Below are 19,850 nucleotides of genomic sequence, written 5' to 3' on the forward strand. Positions count from 1 at the left end.
GAGAAGGGTGAGGTCTATCACAGAGATTATCTGAAATCAAACACCTCACGTGAACACGCCCTAAATTTAGGAAGGTCTTTCTACCTGGAAGGAAGAGGTGATGATGCAACTAAAGTGCATTTTTCTCAGCCTTAACACTGTAATCCTGAGCTGCTCATAGGCTATTTATTTGTTTCCTGCCTGTACAGGATTGATAATGTGATCTTCCTCCCAGGATATCCTGATTTGCTAATGACTGCGATGGGCTCAGATACCTTGAAGATGAAGTCTTTAGAAAACATAGGCAGATTTGTCTTTAAAAGTCAAAGCCAAACACTCCTGAAACCTGTTATCTGAGTCGGTTTGCTAATTTGATGGATATTTTGAAGTTATTTTGAGAGGTGCAGCTTGCAGAGTTCGTTTGGGTTTTTGTTTTAGGAAAACAATTCTAACTGATGATGAAATGCTGTTGAGGTGACCCGTGCTCCACAAATCCAAAATAACAGGCTCTGTAGCTGACACTCAGGATCTGCCTGTGAGTCAAAATATGTCTTTAACATTTCTGGTGTGGGTGAGCTGGTTTGGATATTTTTGTTAATCATTTAGTAAGTTCTGCTGCTGTGCTGGTCCAGCACTACTTGGAGGTTGCGTGGTGCGGTGGAGAGGCTCCTGGGCCTGCCTCCACTTGTGGCAAAGGAACCAGAGGTCACGTCCTGGTGCTCCTTGTTTGCCACGATACATCAGTGTCTCTGGAGTGCTGGAGGAAACCCAAGGGCAGTAGATGCCCAGGACAACGTTTTGATTTGTGCTGATTAATAAATGACACAAGACAAGCTTGAAGCTACTTTGTCAGGCTAGGTGACTGACAGACCTGTGGGGAGCAGCCTCTTCGTTTTCTAGAGGGATGCGTGCAATAATGCACTGAACAGCTTCTGGCTCTGATGTGTAGGGGATTGACAGCTGGACTTGTAGATTTAGTGTTTCAACTTTGTGTTTTCACGGGAGGTAAGTCTGAGCACAGTCAGACTGCAAATGCTTCATTATATCAAATACACAAACATACAGGAAGTATTTTTATGTACTATCTTCACTCCCCAAAAAGACTGTAAGATCTTCAGGGTTTAGATGCCATCTGGACCTTGCTCTAACTAGCAAAATTCATCTTATTCTAGAAAAATAAAAATGTAATTGGAAAGAGAGAGACTACCTTCTTTTTATTCTTTTGTTTCAAATGTAGGCTTTTTTTGTGCGTGTGCCTGGCATGTTGTGCCTTCTGTTAAAAGGTCTTTGTAGAGGAGTGATAGTAAGCTACAGGTTTTCTTGAACTTCTTTTAATAGACTGGGTATAGGTACTTTTAAGTTTGGTCTCCAAACAAAATGTCTCTATAAAAAAATATTTGTCTCTATAAACAAAATGCCTCGCATGGCAAGAAGCAATGAGCTCTGTCAGTCTCTCTCCAGTGTGACATCTCCCCTCACCCCAACCTCACACCACAATTTTGGGGTTACTTACCAAATAGCAGTGGCAACTATTTCCCATAATACTGCATTCTGTATAGGTATCTTTATGCCATACTGTTCTTCCAGACTTGTAAATAAATGCCTCGTTGTCAAGGTGATAGGCTTTTTATGATAGTCAGTTGAATAAATAAATATGCTGGGAAATTAAGCCTCACAAGTTTGCCAGTCATGGTTAATATTTCTTCTCTGCCTGTTGCTGCTAACATGGAGGATGTCTGAAAGCAGTCATTGTTCTACCTTCAGCAGAAGCCTACGTATAAAAAAGCCTACATATAAACCTGACCTTGTGCAAAGTGCAATGTTGGCATCAGGTAGTAGAAAGACAGCAGAGGCTTTGGAGCTAATGCTGCAGAGGGCTGTGCCAGCACCAGGTATTTCAGGGAAAGATTTAATAAATCTGTACCTAAATGGAATCAGGTTATTCAGTGTATGCAAATGGCTTCTTCTGTACCACTTCATCAGCAGTGAGGTATTTAAATATGCTTAAAAATCTGGTTTAGTGGCCACTGCCTACTTCCCAAGTATTCCTATTGAATCTGATGGGACAAATTACATTGGTCAGGCTATCATTTCCACTCACATTCTCTCTTGGAGTGAAGGCACCCAGTTGAAAAAACATCTCTCAAACAATTTCTCAAGATTTATTTCACTGTCTTATCCCCTTCTTGAATTTAAACACACCAAGGAAATGAGAGCAAGCCTCAGCTTACCATTATGTTTTTGTTAATTTGCCTAGCTCGGGGTGTTCTATTTCTTCTCAGATGTGTGTTTATGCTTCCCAGGGTTTCTAGACTGCCCTGCATTGCAAACAGTGAACTCATCCATATGATGCTGTCATTATCAGACTTGTAATAAATTCCTACCCAGATGGACTCCATTTCTTCTCTTCAAGCCAGAAGCTGATGGAAACTTCTCCCACTGTTAGTAGCATAATGTACAGAAAGGAAAACTTAAAAACATATGATAAGTTGTTACCCTTGTAGACAACCTGTGACCGCTTCTGTCACAAGAGCAATCTGGTCATCTATTCATGTTATATTAACAGTTGGTGTTTTGATATCTAATTTGTGATTTTTGTGTTTAAATCTTGACTGCTGTTGACTGCAGAAAACATGATATGAGGTTATCTTAAATAATGATAAAAATCTAAAAAATGTTAAATTAAAAATTAATTACAAAGTTAATTAAAATAAACAAATATGAAAACTCAGTGGATATTGGAAGCAGCCAGCAAAACTCTATTTTCTGCAGCATTTATGCAATGGTAAAGTTTACTGGAACTTAGATTTTTTTTCCTTTGTTTTGACAAGCTAACTTCTTTCATTTTTTTCTTCTTTTCCCATTGTGTCAGATACTGCTCAACTACACTGAGAAGTGTTTCTTACCCTGCAGAGGTTACAGTCTAAATAAACAAGACAAGTACAAAATGAGGCACATGGTGTCTTGAGTGGGGTCCCACTACAAATGGGTGACAGAGGCAGAAACAGAACATTTATACGTTTTATACATAGACAGATATTTAAAGTTGGACCCCATCCCTCATGTATCTAAAACCTGACCTTTCTCTTTCTTCTTGGCTATTTTAACACTGCCCTGAAACACCGCTATGATACATGTTTTGTTTCACTGCTGCTTCTTGTCTCATCTTCTACTTGAGTTGTATATGCTGTGGGGTAATGGTTTATCCTTGGCTATGTATTTTCGCACAGCCTAACATAGTGGCTTCTGCAAAGAGAATTTTTTTGTACATGAGGTATGAAAAAAGTTTTAGTCCCATGAAAAATAATTTTCACATGTTCATCACGATTATCTCTTACTAACGTACAGATTCACACATGTACACAGTGTAAGAAAGAGAATGGTGGTTTTCCACATCTCCCAACACAAACCATCAGGCTCAGTTATTCTGAGAGCCACGTGTTGCATGGTTTAGCAGAGTACTGTAAAGGTCAGTGCTCTGTGGGGTTTGGTGACATTTGTGAATCTGTTGGGATAAGGAGTTAGGCAGCCCTGGGGAGCAACAGGGGCTAGAAGAAAAGGGAAAGTAATTTTTAGAACAGCTTTTGTGTAAGTTTGAACTGATCTGGCTCAGCAAAGATAAACAATTTTGTTTGCTTGAAAAGATTAAATAGAAATAGCACATCAGTGCAGAGGTCACCAGTTTGACAGGGAGAAGCTGAGACATAGTAAGATATTGTGTAAATTAGTTTTTCTTAATTTGAAGTAACTACAGTCTGTTACTTCATGTTATGGCTGTCAGCACCTAGCCCTTGTTTTCCAGTAACCATATATCTTTCTCTTTGTGCTTATTTAAAGTAATTTAGAAAGTTAATCCCTTATTAAAACTGAAATGTATCTTTCCTAGGCTGAAGTAAGGATGTTCACCCAACATTTTATACCAGTTTAATTGGTGTGGTTTGATATTATACTTAAATTTGATACAAGACCTTTGTGTTCCCTGTGCTGTAGGAAGATCAATCTCATTTGTTCTTTATTTCCTCTCATGCAAGTCAGCATATATTCTGTGTTCTTTTTTAATATGAAAACATAAGAAGATCACGCATGAGATACAAAGGATCAATATTTTTAACTTGGGGAAGAAAAGGGAAATCCATAAAAGCTTTTGTCAAGTTTGGAGTTCAAATGGGAATTGGACGTGTTCAGTGCATGAAAGCTGCCTGCTGCTGCCAGAAAAGGCAGTTAATAAATGTGAATCTTCAAGAATACTCTGGTAGTTACTGTGCATACAGCCTTAGGAAGGGTTAATTTTTCAGTGTATCTTATTGTGGACACATTTCCCGTACTTATTTGCAATTCTTTTTTCTTCTCTTCTCTACATTTATGAGAACTTTTTTACACAGACCATGAACAGAAGGGGAAAATGCAAAAATAAGTTATTGTGTATTTCTAGGATTTACTCTTCAGGTGTTTTGCCAAGTTTTAATATATTCTTCATGAAATAGCATGATCGCATGTATTCAAGGAAAAAAAAATGCACAAAGAAACTGATTTTAAGTCCTCAGGCTGTGTAAGTGAGTAGTAGGAAAAAACCTGCAAGTTAACTGGTCAGTTGAGGAAATAACATTTCACCTCCATCGCTACTTCTCAGTTATGTAAAAGAAAGTAAACCTGGGTTTGGTGAAATACTCTGCACTTAATCTACGTCTTGTTTGTGTTGCACGGGTCAGTAGTTATGTCCATGGATCTGTGATGTTTATTGCTTCCTTGGATATAGTACAGAGTGGGAAAAGCTCCTGCTTCTGCCAAAAAGGATGGGGGTGTGTGGAACGCATGATTCATGACAAAATACTGCTGCTTAGCATCCTGGTGTGCTTTCCTTTTCCTACTGCTGTTCAATGTCTCAAACCCAGAACTTTCTCTATGTATTCGTACATATGAAATTGTATGCCAATCTCATCTCTCTCCATTTGAATGAAAGGAAACATTTTTACTGCTGCCAGGATGAAGCTTCTTCATGAGCTACTCTGTCATGCCATATTCAGTTAACAATTTCTCCTTTCAACGTACTGACAAAAGACACTAGAATGCTTTTAGACTGTGTCGGAGAGGTAATGTAGGGGATCCTTGAACAAGCTCTGAACAAACTAGCTGGATTCGGCAGTCCAGCTGTGATAGTGCTGTATAGGGGCTAGTCTGTTTGGAAAGTTGCATTTGGGGCCTCAGACAAGTGATTTGAAAGGAATTCTGGTATCTGTATTGCGTGGCAATGACTCTTGTGAACATGAAAAATAAGTTACAAGGTCAGTCAGCATGGGAAGGTTGCCCATTGGTTTGGGGCAAGGAAGTCAGAGCTCTTTGCATCTTACCTGGTGGTTTGTTTTTTGGTTTTTGTTTTTTTTTTTTCCTTTTTTTTTTTTTTTTTTTTTACTTTTTCCTAAGATTCCAGCAACAAAAAAACAACAGCAAAACAGTAATGTTTTGGCTTTTCCCCTCCATTAGTCACCAGAAAGCAAATATCAACAGCCTGTTACAAATTTGGAAGTGGTTCAGGCATGATCTCTCTCTCTATCAAGGCATGCACAGTATGCCAAGGGCAAAGACTGCAAGTAACACTTCATTGCAGATTGCAGTCGTGCAATGTTCCAAAGAGATTTGCAGATATAGCTAATAAAGGAACTTCCATAAGCCTATGGTTTCAGATGAGGTGGGGAGGAAAAGAAATGGCAATTTATCACATTTTTCTGTCCATTAGTTGGGGCAATGTACTGCATAAATAACCAATTTTGGCCTTTTCTCTGCCCTTTGTTAGTAGCAGTAGTCTGCTGTGAAAGATGGGGAGGTAAAGAAGACAGGACAGTCTAAACAAATAGCAGGAATTGGATCGTTTTCCTTGCAAGGTGCTCATTTGCTGTGGGATCTGCAGAACACGCAGTGTTAAGTGCAGTTGTTCTCTTAACTATCTGTAAATGCACCTGTACCACAGACGGGAGTGTAACACAGAAATCGAAGCGAGGTGAAGGCCAGTCGGTTCTGCTTTGGAATCGTTCTGCTATTGCAGAAAACTTTGGTATGGGCTCAGTGCTGTTCTGTTTTACTGAGCTGATCAACTGCCTGGAAGGTTTGTAGGGCAGGAGGTGGCAAAGTGGCGATAGCAACTGACCTGCTGGGTTTTTGTCTTTTTTTTTGTTTTGTTTTGTTTTCCACCTCCCACCCCTAGTTATCATCTTACTTGGATTCCAGTGCTGAATTGTAGTGTGTCAGGGTATGTTTATTACAAGTGTTGCTGCTTTACGTTTTGCTTCTCTCCCCCTTCTTTACTGCTACCCTATAAGAACCATGTTTCAGGTGGAAGATAATTTCCTGCTGCCTTGTATAAGCAAATGCTTGTGTTTTCTGTAAAGATGCCACAAGAAAACAGAATAGACCTAGGAGAGACAACAGTACGTGAGCTTAAAAAAAAATAGAAAATAAAATCATTTCCTGTTGTGGTTGAAGTCAAGCCCATAGATTTATGGTTTAAATCAGTGGCAGTTCCACTGGTATTTGTGCTCTGAAGTGGAGCTAGAACATCTTAGCACAATTCTGTTTAAAATCAGCGTGTGGATACAGTTCCTCTGGCTTTGCTGAGCAGGTGCTGGCTGGTGCTGTGGGTGAAGGTAATTTGGTAGCTTTTTTCAGAGCACATGTCATCTGTGATGAGACTGGGTTCAAAGTTAGTACAGCCCGTACATGGTTCATGCAGCTTCAGGATTAAATTGTGAAAGGGAAAAAGGAATAAGGCAAGAAATGAAAGAAGTATAAGTAGTTTATATTAAATTCAGTGTTAGTGTCAATAAAAATGCAAACCAAAACCAGCCCTGCTGAACTAGAATACCTGCAACCACCTGATATTTCTCTTAAACTTTTCAGAGTCACATTGACACAGTTGCAAGTAATGGTCAGGGTTTTTCCAGTCACTGTTCATTTTAAATGGTTTTAACAGCTCTGGAAGTATTCATGAATTCAGATTTCCTCACTCTCCTGATCATGTTGCTGGCTTAAAATTCACATTTAATTAACCTCTTTGCCCAAGGCATAAATCAATACTAAAACTCCAAATACTACCCATACTGATAGTGATTTTCATTTGGAGAGAGCCTGCTGAAAATTAGGAATTAAGATGCCTGAAGGAAAGGAGCAAACTAGTTGTGCGGAGTGAAGCACAACTAACTCGTAATCTGCAATAATGAATGTCCTTGGATGGGATGGGAAATCCATTCATCAAGGTTCCCAGGGAAGAAAGTGAGAACCAGACTAAGGTGAGCATGTGGGTTCAGGACAAAATTCGTTTGAGGGGCTGGACTTGCATTAAAACACAATTGCTCTGTGCTTTACAAGTCCTGAGGTTCCTAGAATGGTATTTCAAGTAGCAATAGCAGAGAGCAAAATAAATGAGAATTCTATGAATTCGCATGTCTGCAAATTTTTGTAACAAAAATCCTGTATAGTGTTAATTACTCCTTTCTATCAGTGCCACCTAGTAACGCCGTAATGTATTTTTAGTGTAGCAGCTCCTAGGAGTGCAGATCTGTGTAATTGCATTGTGAGAGGTATGGGAGACAACTAATGGGACTAGGTAACACAGAAGAAGAATGTCATGATTAGCTTCCCTAGGGTTGGGGAAATAGAGTGCTCCTTAACTGTTATACAAATACTCTTGCACCCAAGATAAAAGTGGTTGCAAGTACTGTTACAGAGACTAAACAACCCATTTAATTTTCATTGTGTTAGCACATTTTGCAGAAACTTAATTCTCACCAAGTGATCAGTAGAAGGGGCTCCTATCTTTCTATCTCTCAAGAAGAATTTCGATATAGTTCTGACTTTTTCTACTCTAAATTTCAACATCAGATTTATTTGCACAATTATTTTGCTAAAGACAAACCTGGGGGGGGAAAGGGGGATGCGTTACTGCAGCGAGTTTAAAATTCTCCTTGATCTATTGCTAAAGCTTGAGTACCCCCTGAAATAATAATGAATGATAATTGAATAAATAATTAATTGTTATCTGGGATTTAATGAGATGATGAGGTGGTAGAACGAGGTTGTTTACTGAGATATGGTTGTTGTCATACCTGCTGTAGTCAGTATTATTTTGCCTGAAGTATTCAAATCTGTGTGTTCTAAAAATGTAAGAGCTGCTTTCTGTGCTGGTGAATCAACTGTATTTTGCAAATGAGCTGTCAACTAAGCAATCTCAAAGCACTTTAGGCTACGTTTCAGGAGGATATTCTTTTATATTCTTTCCTGTAAATATGTGAGGTGAGTATTGGCTTTACTCACAGTATATACATAGGAGTCTTAAATCAATTTGGGTCTCGAATAGTAGTGATGGACAATCTATTGGAAGCAAGCATGCCTACACAGGAGGTTATGTTTGCATTGTGACTCTCGAGGTTTTTCTAGCTTCAGTACAGAGGTTTTTTTTCAATTTAGCAGCTAATGAAATGGAACCTTTGTAGAATTTGAAGTTTTCTTAGAGCAAGAGACCTAATTTCCCTCTGTCAGACAGTTATAAAGCAAGGACAACTTGTTTTTTGAGGGTATATGACATCTTTATTCCAATGTGCTAACACTGAGTGCAAAAACTGAAGCAGAATTTGTTGAAAGTTAAATTCAGCTGCAGTGTTGTTCTTGAAGTTCATTTATACCAGGAAGGCATGGAATATTCTCTTAGCAAAACCATATCACTGCAAAGCTTTTTTATTGTTGTTGTTTTTGAGTGGTGAAATCATACAGGGAATCACTTCAAGGCTAGTTCTGCAAAGGCTTTGAGGGCTCTATGGTCAGCTTTGCACTTGTTTGCAGATGTTATTTCAGGTGTACCTTTGATTTGCAGTAAATGCAAATCTGCATACTTGAACCTTCAGACTACTTGAATTACACACCTCATTTCACCAGAATCAAGTGGTTGGTATATCTTCAGCAGAGCCATTAAATAAAGTCTTGGCTCAGCAAAGTGTTTAACCACGTGGTTAAAGCTCAGCACACTTTTAAATCCCTCGATACTTGAGGACCTTCAGGCAAAATTATGTCATCAATTATACGCATGTTACTTCCTTGGCTATAATGGGATTGCTCAGGTGTAATGAAAGCAAAAAGGGGCAAAACCAAGGCCATTCTATGTAGTTTTGTTCATTTGGCTCTTCACTGATTTCAAATGTTCTCGTACAAAACCTTGGACAGGGTACAGCTTCAGGTTATGTTAGCTCTGCTTATTTCTAATACTCAGGTTGGACAAAGTCTTTAGGTCTTGAAATACAAAGCTGAGTTTATATGACTGCGTAAATGAGGAGCAGAGAGGGGACCCCACCATGCTTAGGAAGTAATTAGTTTATCAGGAATCAGAGTACCAGTAACTATGAACCTTGCGGTGCTCTTTGCTCAGTCACTGCTCACAGAGTGTGGCCCATTGTTATTGTAAATGGAGCTCCCTTTTCCAAGACTTAGAAACCTAAAAAAAATAGGTTTGCAGAGATAGTTTGAGGTCAGTCAGGTAGGAGTAAAGAAATTTGCATCATTTCTGTATTTTGCATGCAAAATATATTATAGGGTTTTATCAGAGCTTCCCTTATGTGCTTGCAGCTGCAGAGCTGCACAGTGCATTCGCATATGATAGCCATCACTTCAGGCTCTATTTCACCTTGTCACATCCCATTTATAAACTGAGGTTTTTAATAGGACAACAGGCAGTCACTGAAGAGGGAAGGCCTTAGAAAATAAAGACTGAGGAAGTCAGAGATCATTAAAGCTGACACCACCTCACATGTTCATTAATTATGAATCTGTTTGCAAGAGCTTTGTTAAACTGCTGGCAGATACATGTGATACGGATTTTGAAAGCTCTTGACTCAGCCATTGGAACACCTCAACTAGGGGAACCCAGAAGTGAAATTCAACCCTAGGGTATTTGAGTTCACGTCTGTATTCAGCCTAAGGTTTGACTAAGTTTTGTTAAGGCTGAAATTCTGGCCAGGTGGGCTTCCTCTACAAATGTTCCTTCAAGGCACTTTCTTCTTGCAGAAGCGAATTTCATTCTGTATGGAAGAACTCTTTGCCCTGCTGTCCCATGGCCCATGCCATCTGCAGCTTTTACACAGGATGTACTGTGGCTTTCCCAATAAAATCCCAGCTAGTCCCTTGCATGTTTTATATAGACAACCATACATAATGAATGTTCTGGTTACCACACATGTTATGAGGAAATTTAATTTGTTTTGACTGCTGTTCTTCAGTAAGCAACGGGGTAAAGGAAGGATGATACCTCTGTGTATCCATACCTACTCACACGTTTTCCTGTGCATTGCTCTGCTTTCGTTTCTGAAGGTATCACACTCAGTTTTGTCTGTTCTCTGCTGTTTTATCGTAGGTGTCTACAGGATCTCTAAAGAAAAACTTCATCCTGACATGAACCATGATCAACTTCTGTTCCTCCCAAAAGGAAGACATCAGGCATCCCGGAGACTGCACACCACAAAATGTGAGTAGACAGTACAAAAACATGTATTTATCTGGGCTTCACTTGTGCTGAGCACTGTGTAATGCATTTGCAAGACAAAAAAATACCTTTTAACAGATGTCTTTCTGACCCTATCTGTAATAGTAATAAATAATAACCTTGCAATTACCTTTTATAAAGAAGGGCTGATGCTGAAAAGCAAAAGTACCCTAAACAAATTGAAATATGAAGGTAGGCCAGTAAGTACACACTGAGGAACTAATACGTTTCCTTATCCTGACTCCTCTGAGCCAGCTTCTCCTTTACTTTTTCTTGCAAGGACAGCTAGAAGAATCCCTGAAGTTTATTCCAAATGCCAGTCTGTAACATAAGCTAGGGAAGGGTAGACTTTCTGTGCTGCAGCTGCTGTCTGACCCTGGGTTGCTTACTTAGTGACCTCAGCAATATGCACAGTCTCCACAGGCCTAGAGAAGGGAGCCTGTGGTTAGCTGCCATCTGGTCTGGTTTGTTGGCCTAATGTGCAGCTTTCAGGCCATGGAGATACCTCAAGATCCTTCACTTTGTGTATGTCATAGAGGCTGCTAGGTTCCCACCCTCACATTCTCAGTGATCTTCCTTTCCTGTGCATGAACTCATTACAGCTGCAGGGTTAAACACTTATTGCCTTATAAGCAAAAAGCTTACTTTCATATTGCTTTTTACAGATTGTTTCCTTCCATGCTTACTGCTACTGTCTCCTTAGAGCAAGTATTGCTTCAGTATTGAAAAAATAGATTTGTCTATACGTAATAACAGCTGATAGTGTTCAACTTGCTCAGCACCTTTCAGCTAAGGACTCTGGGAAACATTTAAGACATTAAACTCATGTTAAAAAAAACACTAGGGAGTCAAGAAGCTGTTAATACTCATCCTAGATGAAAAGGGCATTTAAACGGAACAAAGCAATTTGTCTGAAGTCAAATAACCAATGACTCATGAACTGGAGTCTGAAGCTCAAAGGTCTTGCTTGCCTCCCCCCCTTATGCATGCTATTTGCTGTGGTTGTTATAGCTCAAAATCTCTCCAGAGGTGGTAGTAGAACTTAGGAATCCTGACACTGACCAAATAAACAGTAAATTAATGAAGCCTGGTTGCCATATTCTTAATGTACTACATGTGTACATGACAACAGAGTACCTGTCTAAAGCCCAGGATTCTTTAATAAGAGCACAGGGTGCTGGAATTCTCATGAAATGTGCTGTAGATCTAAACTAGTGTTAGCCTCAGGGTTTGGATCAGCATTTAAAAGTACCAGACAGCTATTCAGCTGGAATCTTTAAGGTAGTTCTGATATAGAAAAAGAGGAGGAAAGAAAGGAAACTAGGCAGTGAGACTGGTAACTCTTGAAATCTTTTGATTTCTATGAGGAGGCGGTTGCAGTGTCTTAACCAGGATGCAAGGTAGAGTACATGAATCTGGATTTAATTTCATAAGCATGCAGATCTTGTTGAGAGTATCAGTGTAACAATTCAAACTAAAATGAAAAATATTCCACAGTTTAAACACTATTTGTAATTGCATTTTGACTGCAAAGATGTTATCAGAGCATCTTTCAAGCTCCAATTAATGCAAACCTAATTCCCTTTAATAACAGTATCAGGAGGGTTTTAAATAAAGAACATAAAGACTTATTTTTGAGCTCCAGATAACTTTCAAATGTCTTCTGTTCAATTTTCATAGTGTGTATGTAGTCTGTGGGCTGGAACTATACTGATGTAGGCATCTGCATAAGTTTAGGGATCTGGCTTTACTGGTTGCTACTATTTGCTCTGTTTTTAGATACTGCTGTTATGTCAAATAAGTATCTAGAATTGTTGACGTTTCTGTTTACAATCCTGTCTCAGAATGGAGCAATACTATTAATTTCCTTTTGACTGCAGGGTGCAGCTTAGACCTCTTTTTTGTGGTGGGCTTTTTTTCCCCCCTAAGATATTTTAATATTTTGTTACTGAGAATGTAAAACTTAAATGCGTATAGCAGTCAATTTTACATATTTCAGTCATGTCTTAGGTTTCATTAACATTAGAAGAATTTTTTTATGGGTGGCCATGAAATGAAAACAGGTATAAAATTTGTATTCGGCTTAAAATTTTATAAGCAAAGTTACCCCTAACATTAAGTAGGTCATTTTCTAATACCATAAAACATAGTGACAGGAAAAAATCTTGAACTGCTTCCCCAGAACTGGGGAGATGTGTATCAAGAAAGAAGCATATATCCGTTGAGAGGTAGCCCAGTTGAGGTGTTGAGAAAACACAATTCACTCTTTACATTCTGTCTTCAAGACTAAGGTCATTCAGAGTCATACCAAGTGTCACAGTTAGAGCTGAAGTTTGCATTTTGGGATGAGATAACATCTCGCATGCTAACCCTAGCAAAGATAGTTCTGAAATTTGAATCTGCTAACACCAGCTGTGCTTCTGTAACCAGGCTAATGAGCCAGCTAAAGCAGGATTACATTGCCAAGATGGAATCTAGCAGACAGTCCCCATACAAGAACTCATCAGTACTGTCACTGGGTCCAGAAACAGAAATGTCTGCCAGTGAGGAGTGGCACATATGTCCACATATGTGCATGGGCACAAACAGATATACGTGCACTGTTCTGTACCATGGCTGCAGAAGGCAGGAGAATACATTTGAATTTAGTTGCGCGATGAAAAGGCCCTTCCTGGCATCCTGCATGTCTTGACCGAGTGGGACTCCACTAATTCCAGAGTCCTTACTGTTCCACGGAAGAGGGATTTATAGAATTGAGCAGGATTAAGGCAGCAGCTTTGAGGTGCAGGATTACAAGAAGGTTGGTTATATGCAGGTAAATGTTGACTATGGTTTTCTGAACTCTGCATAGAATTCAGGTGGAGAGGAGTTTTAAAAACCTGATCCAGTTGTGACGCCTACAGGTCTCTTTGTATCAGAGACCTTCCCAGCATTAGCTAAACACACAAACAGTGGTGTGATTTCCTTATCTCCTACAGCCAATGTAATTTTCTGGCTATTCCTAGCTCAGACAAAGCACAAGTTTGTTATTGATATCCTCCTATTCGTGGTGTCTCAGTAATGGAGAGTGCATGGAACAAATCTAGAAATACATGCCTGTTTATCAGCAAACAAACTCAATTTTAATGAGGTTTGAAAGATAGGCAGATAGTACGTTATAGGTGGTATATTTTTCAGCAATGTGAAGTACAAGAAGTCTTACTTTAAATGTTACTGATGCTTGTTTTACCAGTTTTTTAAGCATAAAGGGAATTTAGATCACTTTAAAGTCATACCTGTAATCTTAATGTTGTACTTGACCTTCTTATAAGATTATCAGTGGGGGGAAAAAAATCACAAGGAGTTCTGTATCTAAAAACAATAATAGTAGGCAGGAATCTGGAGCAGTCTGTCATTTTGAGAGTCCGTGGTTATTGAGCTGAAGTGTGGGTCTGTAGGTATTTGAAACTAGCCATGAGTTCAGCTTGAGGAGGTCATTAAAAGATGGCCTAAACATGAAAAACCTCAAAAGGAAGATCACCATAGGGCAAAACTTCCCAATAGTTAGCATGATGTGTATTGTACTGCAACATTTAAAACTCCAGAAAAGAGATAGAAAAGATCAGGCTAAAATGTAAAGCTGGTAAAAGCAAATTTATCTCATTAAAATCCTTCATTTGCTGCTTTGAGAGGATCTCCAAAAGCCTTGAATAGGATTAAGGAAAGGGCATCAAGATGAACAGAGTCCAGCCATATCAGCAAGGGGTTTTGCAGATGGCATCTCTGTCTTGCGAAAAGCTTTTTATACCTTAAAATCATGTTCAGACAGCTTAATACAAGGTAATAAGAAATGTGGACTCAGAAAGGCAAAAATGCAGGAAAACAGTATAGCAGGTCAAGCTAGGCACAGAACAGATGATCTCTTGAGGCTGGAAGGATTTTAGAAGCATTATGGTCTGCTTTAGAAAATTGTCCTTATTCTAACATTGCTAACTGGCGACATTTGGTGTCTCCTTTTTCTTTGTAACATAGGCACCTGTCCATTCAAATTCCAGGGAAAAGATTAAAAGTCTGAACTCTAACAGGCATAACACAACAAAGAAAACCTCAATTCTTATGACTTTTAAAGAGATTTAAGCATTTTTGGGGAGAATGAATGCATGAGTTCTTCAGTATTAAGCATTCATAATAGCAACCTAACCACTATTGGAAAGGGATGAGTATCAGTTGAGCAGGGTGAAAAACAGTTTTCTTCTTTACTGGACAACTTGTAAATGTTAACTTTGTTTTTCTGGTGCAATTAAAAAAAATAAAAATTCTATCCTCTACTGCAGAGCAAAAATAAAGCAATACTATTTGTAGTTGTTGGAGAACCTGATTCAAGTCCATCTGTGTGTGTTTTCGTATAAAAACATGCTGAGCAATGGCTTATTTTGATAGACTACCAGGATGTTAGATTGGAAGCTCTCCTTTGCAGAGGATCAATTTTAATTCATCTTGTAAAGCCCAGGCATGCCTCTGTGCTGAGTGGCTGCCATTTAAAAGTCGGTGACCTTTGAGGCCCTGTTGGTGCAATCAGGCATCCAGATAGAGATTTTTGGTAAAAAGTTACAGTAACCAATGAAATACTTGAATTTTTCCTAGTATGAAGTTTAGCATGAAAGAAGATACAAATTGGGTAACAAATCATTGTAACATTAAAAAAAAAAAAAAGTTTCTAAATACAACTTTACAGATCTTGATGCTCTGTGCTTAGTGGTCAGAAAAGTATTTACTGCACTGACTGAAGGCCTGCATTGCATCCTCTTTGGCCCCCACAAGGAACTGTTACTTTGCTTTTCTGCTCTTTTAGTGTCATTTAGTCATGAGATTCTTAAAAGTAGCTTGCAACTGAACATTATTTATGCCTCTTTTCTTAGCTGTACCCAGTAACTGCTAATTAAGTCTTTTGTAGCATGACTCTGAACTAATTAGGGTTAATTGAGCCTGCTTGTACATTAGCTACTCCAGCACTTGTCTTGATAATCAGGAGGTTTGTGTGCATTGAGTATTTTGTGATTTGCTAGCTTAAATTCATGTTCTCTGCTGTTTTTCTGGCTCATGTAGCCTTTGTGACTACTCTGATGGTAAACATGAATATTCCTTTTCTGCTGGGGGTGGGGAGCATAAATTACTGGTCCCTACAGCAGACTTTTCATCAGGCAGCTTGGTTGCAATAAGGACAGGATGAAGAGGTAAGTTAAGTTTCACAGGTGTCCAGTTACGTGCTGAAAGTTGCTGAGGTACCAAGCTGCTGAAGTTTGAGCTTATCTGGAAGAATCCTCTTCTGTGTATAAACACTGCACGGTGCCGGAGGTTGGCATTGATAAACTACTGGCCTGGAAGGAAAAATGTCAGCACCTGAATTGGAATCATCAATTGCTGCAGTGTAATGTTGTCTTTCCCCTTGGAGGTCTTTCCTTCCAAGTTTTTGATCCAGTCTGTCCATCTTTAGCTCTGCTGAGGTTATTACTGAATTAGAAACAACAAAGCAGTCTATCAGGTGACAGCACCTCTGCTGTCAGTGTTATCTATGGTTAGGCACTGATAGACCTGTGAGATTCTAATCAGGCTCTCAAAGGTGCTTTGATTTAGTAAGGTGGGCTGGCACTGTATCAGTCATCTCCATTGACAGCATTGCAGCTGTAACTGCAAGCCAGGGACCACCACTGCAGAGCCAGGTTAGGCCACAGGAATGTAGGTTTTGAAACAGATCCTGTGGTGAAGCCTGTGTTTTCCTGAGCACGTGATGTAACAGCACTGCTTTAATATAGACCTGACAAGATGAAACAAATGGTCGGGCTCAGATGGTTCTCGTGCAGTCAGGCTTTTGAGAGGTTTTAGTCTGTCCTGCTAGCACCAGCAGGAGGCTTCCTGGCTGTTAGTAGGACCCCACCAGTTACAAATACATTGGATTTCAAACTTCCCATCTCTAAGTACTTGTAGAACATACTGGAGTAGCATATTAATCAGCATACTGTGTATGAATCTTCATTTTTTGGCTTTGCTTACATAAATTTAGTTCAAGAGAAGTCATTTTTACTCATACTTTAGCTTTTTTGATGATGCTAATATGGGCACAACTGTGCACTTCCTTGAATTAGAGCAATACTTTGTCTTTTTCTCTGCCTCTTATTTAGTTCCAACAGGGAAAAATATTTTTATTTTTTTTACTTTTTAAATGTTAAATTTGGAACTATGTGGTAGTTCCCTTTTTAGCTTTCCTTTAATACAGGAGAAAAAAATAAGTAAAATGAGTGCCTAGGAACTGTTAGAGTAATGAAAAACAAACAAAACAAGCAACAAAAACAGAAGTGTGCTCCACACAGAATAGAAGCTGTGAGCAACTCTATAGCAATCAGGAATAGTCAGAAAGCTGATTTATGGAAAGGTGAAAGGGTATATACACAAGGCAATCATTCCCCACAACATACATGCAACCTTCATTTAAAAAAAAAAAAAAAAAAGTAAGCACCGAAGCTATTTAGATTAACTACTCTGGTTTTTCTCCTTAAATCCATTCAACCTCCTAACCTAGTGGGAATAGAAGAAAATCATTATCGGTTATCACAGAGATTTAAATTAAGATTTCTTCATAAAACTAAAGTTCTAAAACAAAATCTAAGAAGTGGAATTAATTGCTGGATCCGCGTTGAATCACCAAGAGACATGGTTTATTTCTGTGTCATAGCAGAAAGCGCCTCATCAGTAAAAATTCATATGGAGGAAGAATAAGCATGTACCGTACATTGAAAACAAGTATGTCTGGGATGTTTAATTATTTTTTGATTAATTCATTTAACATTAAAGTAGTCAAGGGCTGCAACATATTCAGCACTACACAGTTTGCTACTGGTATGTATCTTCAGCTCTTCTTGTTTAAAAGCACCTTGTGTTTTTTACCTGCAGCTGTTGTAAATGAATTACTACTACTCTTCTAAGCTACCTTCATTACCCTGAGGAAATGCACAGAAACACACTGGAGCTAAGATGATTTGCAGCATCTGTGGTTAAGATTTAATATAATGTACTCCGTGTTTTCAAGGATAAAATGAGGAGTGGGGTGGGGATTCAGTTAAAACACATGTAAGCATTAGATTGATTACTTAAAAACTGTTCAGCTAAGCAGTGTACTTATTCAATGCGAGGAATAATAGGAAAATATTTTTATTGTTCTTTGTTCTTTATTGTTCTTTGTGCACATTTCATATGAACTTAATGTAGATTAAAAAGTAGGAAATCAGTGCACAAAAGGCACTGAAGTTCACAAACAAGATGTGAGAACCTCTCCTAGCGATCGTTTCTTGACAGCACCAAACTAAATCACATCTTCGATTAACACAGTCACCAAAACTATCAGACACAAGTAAGCATCCTCTTCCAGGATAACCGGCGTGTGTGACTAAATGAGCATGTGTTAAAATAAGCCCGATGGGCCTTCAAGGGCTTGTATATTACATTAACAGTAAAATATCAAAGTGGAATAAAAAGACCATGACAGAGATAAGGCACTGACTGTTCAGATTTTGTAATGTTTTATGCTTGCTTTAAATCACAAGATGTATCAATGAGCTGTACCCTCTTTTAAATCTCATCTGAAACTTAATCTTTCCATTCTGTGGTCATTACTGTTATCGTTAACTCTGTAAAAGTGCACGACTGGAAGCACAAAAGATGAGAAGTACAATGCTGGGAACTGAATTTAAGTCTCCTAACTACTGTGTCATTTATGTTTGCATAATTTTTATCTGTGTTTATCAATTACTGGGTGGATTACGGGTAAGAAAGCAAAGTTCACTAGCCAAGTTTCATCTGCTTTGGAGAAAAGTATGTGCTTAAAGTTATATTTGGATCAGTAGCACAAACAGGGCCAATTTTGTGAGGGGATAGATCACCTCTTGAAGCGTAGCACTGTTATTTATGAGTAGTGGACAACTTGTTATCAGATTATGTTCCAGAAACTCTGATCATCTGTCAGTCAATTGATATTGCTGGATTGGTGGAGAAAGCTTTAAACTGTTGCTGTCATGAGGTTTAATAAACGTTCCTTTGATTCTGTTAATTAGATCAGATGATAATCTGCCAGGGAATGACAGCTTCAATAAATCTATCTTAAAAAGGTGTTAGGAGTCACCAATCCTGGACAAACATCTGTTTGTCACAGAGTGAAAGGCAGGGTTTCCAAATTATTTGGCTGCTTTGTCTCTCTCTTTCTCCAGTAGCATAGTCCATGGCATGAGGATGTATGTGGCACAAGTAGCCAAACTGGCCAGAAAGACTTGCTGACCACTCTGCTTAATGAACAAGGTGTGAGGGGTTAGAAGAATCTCCAACAAAATGCAATGCAGTCTCATCTTGATAGCAACACGTATTTCACAGAAAGCGAAAAGACTATTTTATAGTAGGCTGTTAAGGAATAATCAGCACCTGTGGGATTAGTGTCCTAATCTGTCAGTCTGTAGATGCTTTTTTGCCTTGCAGCCTGAAGGCTTTACCAGATGATTCTGAATCTAATGTAATATTTCATTACGTGTACAAATATGTAGCTCTTTTCTTGAACAATCCTGGCATGAACTGTAAGATGTCTTGTCCTGAATTGCACAGACTATGCAGAAACATTTATCTTTTCAAAACTGTGTTCCTTCCTATGTGCAGTTTCAGAATAAAAATGAGATGGTGAACGAGCTGTATTTTACCATGTGACATACCACTTTCCCCATCTCCATTGTGATGTTTTTTTCCATCTTCTCTCTGAAATAACCAATTATTTTGTTAATGTTTTCTCATACAGAAGTTGTTCAAGGACTCTTGTCACTTGCATGTTGCTTTACTGGCCCGGCTAAAGAGAGTGTGGTCTTACAACAGATAGGGTTTGCTTTAACAACTATTTTCTTTTCATTATTAGTTCTTACCGTATTTGTTTCATCTGGAAGATAAGGAATTGCCATACTGAATCAGACCAGATCAAAGCTAAATGCTGTCTTGTATTCTAGCCTCAGTTCTATGTAAAATGTACAATGAGCTTCCTCATGTCTTTGATGGACTTCAAAGTTATTATACCTAATAGGTATTGATGAAGCCATTGTACTCCATTAATGAAACTCCGTTCATTAATGGCCCTACAGTAACTGGTGATGAATTCTGTGATTTACTTGGTTTTCTGGGAGGGGAGGGGGAATACTTTGGTGCTCTTCAGAAATGGAACAGGAACTGAAGCTTGTAAATGTTATATACCTTGCATTGCAGTTTGACTTTGTTTGGGCCCTGATTCAATGGAATATTCTCTTAAGAAATTGAACCAGGTTCTTTTCGCGCTAGCTCAGATTTATTCAGA

The 19,850-nt window shown here is 38.7% G+C and overlaps 1 long non-coding RNA gene across 2 annotated transcripts in view; it reads left to right on the plus strand.

Annotated features, from left to right (window-relative positions):
• LOC137845346 (uncharacterized) overlaps positions 1 to 19,200 on the plus strand; it is a 44,974-nt gene extending 25,774 nt beyond the window's left edge. For both annotated transcript variants that reach the window (XR_011090180.1, XR_011090179.1), the window contains 2 exons: positions 10,370 to 10,480; positions 17,426 to 19,200. This is a non-coding gene — a long non-coding RNA (uncharacterized lncRNA). The remainder of the gene's footprint in view (positions 1 to 10,369; positions 10,481 to 17,425) is intronic.
• The last annotated feature ends 650 nt before the right edge of the window (positions 19,201 to 19,850 follow it).

Source organism: Anas acuta, chromosome 27, assembly GCF_963932015.1.
Source record: "Anas acuta chromosome 27, bAnaAcu1.1, whole genome shotgun sequence".
Taxonomy (NCBI): domain Eukaryota; kingdom Metazoa; phylum Chordata; class Aves; order Anseriformes; family Anatidae; genus Anas; species Anas acuta.